This window comes from Vicia villosa, linkage group LG1, assembly GCF_029867415.1.
Source record: "Vicia villosa cultivar HV-30 ecotype Madison, WI linkage group LG1, Vvil1.0, whole genome shotgun sequence".
NCBI classification, from domain to species: Eukaryota; Viridiplantae; Streptophyta; class Magnoliopsida; order Fabales; family Fabaceae; genus Vicia; species Vicia villosa.
In genome coordinates this window covers 41333528-41338826 of record NC_081180.1, presented here as the reverse complement: position 1 = coordinate 41338826, position 5299 = coordinate 41333528, and positions in this window count along the sequence as shown.

The window sequence follows — 5299 nt, the reverse complement described above, 5'->3', positions numbered from 1 at the left end:
TATAAGAGCTATAGAACTTCAGTAACAAGGGAGACAGAAATCAGAGCCATTCTTATGCTTGTACCATGCTTGTAACCACTTAAATTTTTCAAAGAAAATTCAAATTCGAATTTTTAATTTCAGTCAATTTCAATACAAACTAAGCATTCAAACATCATCTCTGAGCTTCACTGAAACTATTCCAATCAATTGCAAGTCTTAAACCTCATTGAATCGAGCTACACAGGTCACGATTTGTCCAAACTAAAACTGACTTGTATCTCATAACACAAGCATATCTAGCACGATGTAGACATATATTTGAACTTGGTGTGGTGTGTAGATCATTTCTGGAACTTTAATTGAGTTTTAGACGCTTACATACGAAGTTACCATTTTAGGGTTCATAATCTAAAAATTAGGGCTTTCTGAAATAGGCAAAATTAGAGGATCTAAGTGGTACCATTGAGTTCGCATGGATCAGACGAGTTGAATGGATAGGTCGCGCCAAATTTATTTTTACGTTTGACCCTATTCGCTATTTTGCAGGTTTGAACATCATGTATTATAGCGATTTTTTACAAAAGCGCTGTTATAAGTGTTGTCTGGAGGTTGAAGACGATGCGTGTCCTCACCCTATTGGCTGGCATGCGCGCGTGTTTTTTTAAAATTTCCTCTAATTCTGTGCTTTGCAGGTGTACTGATCACCACGTGCCTCAATTTCTGGACCATCTGATCTCATTTAATGAACCATCCAACGCCTCAGAATAAATCCTCATACCATGGACTCTCAGATTAACCACACCTGATCAGTATCCTTTAATATTTTTATTTCTATTTTAATTTCTTTACAAAATTAATTAAAAATAGTTTTAAAAATCCAAAAAATACACAAAAAATATTTTTAGACTTCTAAAATAATATATTATTTTCTGAAATAAAAATATTTTATTTTTCTTCAAAATTTCAATATTTTGCATAATTAATTAGTATATATTTATATATTTGCTTTTTAATTATTCTAACCAATCAAAAAAAATCATAAAAAAAGTGTTCTTTATATAAAATATTGTTTATATATTATAAACTGATTTTGTACATATTTTGAATAATTTTATTTTTAAGTTTTAATTATTTGTATAATTATGTTTTAATTAACTTAATCAATTTCAAATCAATTTCAAAAATTCCAAAAAAATTAGTTTTGCTTTAAAATTAATTGAAAAATATTTTGTACATATTTTAAACTTAATTTCTAGGTTTAAATTTATTTTCATTCTTTTTTCTTCATTTTAATTTAATTAATCATGCATTAATTATAATTAAAATCAATCATAAAAAAATCCAAAAAAAAACACATGCATTTCTCTATTTATCCTATTGCAATTTAAATTCCTAGATAAATGTATAGGATGTCAAATTCATGTAAATAGGCTAGTTTACATTTCCTGCACAATCGATGTAATAGCGTAGATTTACTTTCCGCACTTTACATTTCCGCATTTTAATTTCCCGCATATATAACCTGCGTGTATGTCAAAGATAAAATTGAACCGTTAGATCACTAACTTCAAAGACAAAATATCTGAATCCAATCACAATCACACTTGCACCTCTTAAGGTAATCCCTTCTCATTCTTTTCAAAATCAAAGTCAAAATTCTACTGTTTTGAGTACAAAATCGAACCTTTTGTTTATATCCGGTGAAAGGATAGATTTTTAAAGGAAATAGGATAAAGACCTTACAACTCAGGGTAGACCTCCTAGTTTGCTTGCTCAAATCAAAACAAACAAAATTCTCATACACTGTTGTTTTTCAAAAACTTTCAAAAAAAGACAATACTTTGTATACATCCAAACACGGATCATTACAAAGTTAACGTTCTTTTCAAAACATCTTTCAAAAGATAAACAAGCATTTTGTATACATCCGCACACGGATCATTACAAAATTCAATTTACAAAGGTATTTGAAACCACATATGAGCATTCTAAAGCAATTGAAAAGTGATCGAAAAAACAAGTGAGCTAAGCAAAATTAAGAGCCCATGGATAACCATGGATACAAAGGGTGCTAACACCTTCCATTTGTATAACCTACCCCCTTACCCAGAATTTCTTAAAGGTCTTTTTTGTGTTTCTTTTATAAACCTTTCCTTAATTGGATAAAATAAAAGGTCGGTGGCGACTCTGTGAATTTCAAAAAAATGCGAAAGCATAAGCGATAAAAAAGAGTCAGTTCACGTATCTCTCCCGCTCAGAGGTATGGCCCGATAAAACGGAGGTCCACACTTTTCATCAGAATCAAAACCTGTTTGTTAAGTATTCAACATAACAAATGTTAGTATAACAAAATTGTTCGTACAAACATACTCATTGTTATCATCAAAACTTAGAGACATATTGCAGAACCAAATCTTGTTATAACATTTACCACTAGGCCAATGTACAATCATGACAAGTAATTCCCATGATTTATACTAATATTAACAAATATATACATAAATTTTTTACTAATGAGGTCTCAAACCCAAGTCCCTTCAGGTTAAATGATATTCACTTTATAACTAGACAAATCAATTTCTCTTGTTAATACAGTGACCATCATTTACAGCTAGAAAAATCAATTCCTATTGTTAGCAAAGTGACTATTATTTACAAAAAGATAAATCAATTTCTATTGTTAATAAAGTGACTAGCATTTACAAAAAGAAAAAGAGAGTTTTACAGCTCTTAAAGGAATAGGAGATACAAAATCACCGTGATTGATGGATATAGGGCATATTTCTTTTAGAAAGCTTGGCACATAATCAGATCCGATGTAGTAAAGGAGGTTCAAGACTTCTTTGTCAATGGGAGAATGTATAAGCCTACCAACTTCTCAATTGTAACTTTAATCCCCAAACACAATACAGTGAATTGTATAAGAAATTATAGTCAATTGCTTGTTGTAGCACCCTATATAAAATTATTTCTAAAGCGGTAGCCAATAGAATGAGCAAGATACTGAATGTTATTGTGGGGCATAATCATGATGCATTTGTGAAAGGACAACAAATTCATAATCACGTCCTTCTAATTTATGAACTAATGAATGGTTGTGAAAGGAAAGGTGGCACACCAAGATGCTTTATGCAAACGGATGTTCAAAAAGCATATAACACAGTTGAATGGAAAGCATTAGAGGGGATTTTAGATGAGGTCAAATTTTCAAGAAAATTCACTATCTGGATTATGATTGCTGTTTTGATCGTGTCTTATAGGTTTCATGTGAATGAGCACTATACTAATATTATGGAGGCCAAGCGAGGACTAAGACAGGGCGACCCTATCTCGTCCTTTCTCTTTGTCATTGTAATGGAATGTTTGAACAAGTACCTACATAAAATGCAGAAGGACAATAACTATAATTACCATCATAAATGTGAAAGGCTAAAGATAATAAACGTGTGCTTTGCAGATGATCTCTTAATATTGTCCCATGGTGATACGACATCAGTTGAAATGATGATGAGTGCTTTCAACAAATTCTCTAGGCAACAGGATTGAAGGCAAATCCACAAAAGTCAAAAATTGACTGTGCTGGAGTGGATAACTATACCAAGGAGGAGATAATAAAAACTACTAATTTTAAGGAAGGACGCCAATCTTTCAAATATCTAGGTGAGCTGATAACGGGTAAAATATTTCCAGTTCATCATTATACACCTTTAATTGATCGTATTGTAGGTAAAATTAAACATTGGAGTGCTCAGCTTCTAACTTATGCAGGGAGGATGCAACTGATAAAGAGTGTAACTTTTGCACTCACTAATTATTGGTTACAATGCTTCCCCTTCCAAAAAAGTGTGATTCGTAAAATATAATATATTTGTTGTATTTTCCTATGACATGTGGTTTTGAGGGTAGCCGTAAAGCTCCCGTTGCTTGGAAAAAAGTTTGTAAACCTAAGAAATACGGCGGACTGAATATTATTGATATATAACTCTGGAACATGACTAATTTGATAAAGTTTCTATGTAATTTAAGTGTCAAATCAGATTCCCTGTGGGTCAGATGGATACAAGCCTATTATTTGAATAACAGGCAGCTAGTGAAAATGGAAATCAAACCAACCCATTCTTGGATTATGAAAGCTATCCTTAAACAAAGATATTATGTCAAGAATATATATAAATGGAAGGATATCATGGGGAAAAATAGATTCAGTATGAAGGATATCTACAAGATACTACAAAACTATGAACAAAAGGTGGTGTGGGAAGACGTCATGTGTGGTAACATGGGTGGACCTCGTGCTTGCTTTATTATGTGGCTTACTTGTTATGGAAAGCTATCAACCAAAGATAGATTATATATATTTGGTCTTATCGCTAATAAAAATTGTTGTTTTTGTCATCATGAGGAATCTAGAGATCATATATTATTTCTATGTCTTGTTACAAGACACATCTGGATAGAAATTCTCGAATGAATCCAGGTTCAGCATACCTCCATGGAGTGGAACCACGAGATTGACTGGATAATACAACAGATAAAAGGAAAAAATTCTAGATGGATACAAGCCTATTATTTGAATAATAGGCAACTGGTGGAAATGGAAATCAAACCTACACATTCTTGGATCATGAAGGCTATCCTTAAACAAAGAGATTATGTCAAAAATATAGGTAAAGGGGAGGATATCATGGGGAAAAACAGATTCAGTATGAAGGATATCCACAAGATACTGCAAAACTATGAACAGAAGGTGATGTGGGAGGACGTCATGTATGGTAACATGGCTAGACCCCGTGTTTGCTTTATTATGCGACTTACTTGTCATGGAAAGCTATCAACCAAAGATAGATTATATATATTTGGTCTTATCAATAATAAAAGTTGTTGTTTTTCTCATCATGAGGAATCTATAGATCATCTATTATTTCTATGTCCTGTTACAAGACACATCTGGATAGAAATTCTCAAATGGATCCATGTTTGGCATACCCCCGTGGAGTGGAACCACGAGATTGACTGGATAATACAACAGATAAAAGGAAAAATTGCCAGAGCTTCCTTGGTCAAATTGGCAATTTTAGAAACTATTCGTGAGTTATGGAATCTTAGGAACCAAAAAAGTTTCGGGATTACAGTAGATACCACTAATATAGGGAAAAGAAATATAGATACAATTGTGTATAGGGGATGGAATAATAAGAAACTTAGAAAATATATAGTTATCCTTATGCTAAATTAGAGAGGCGATAGCTATAATATTTTTCATAGTCTTCTTGAGTTTTTAGTTGCTGGATCCTTAAGGATCGCTTGAAACCTCTGA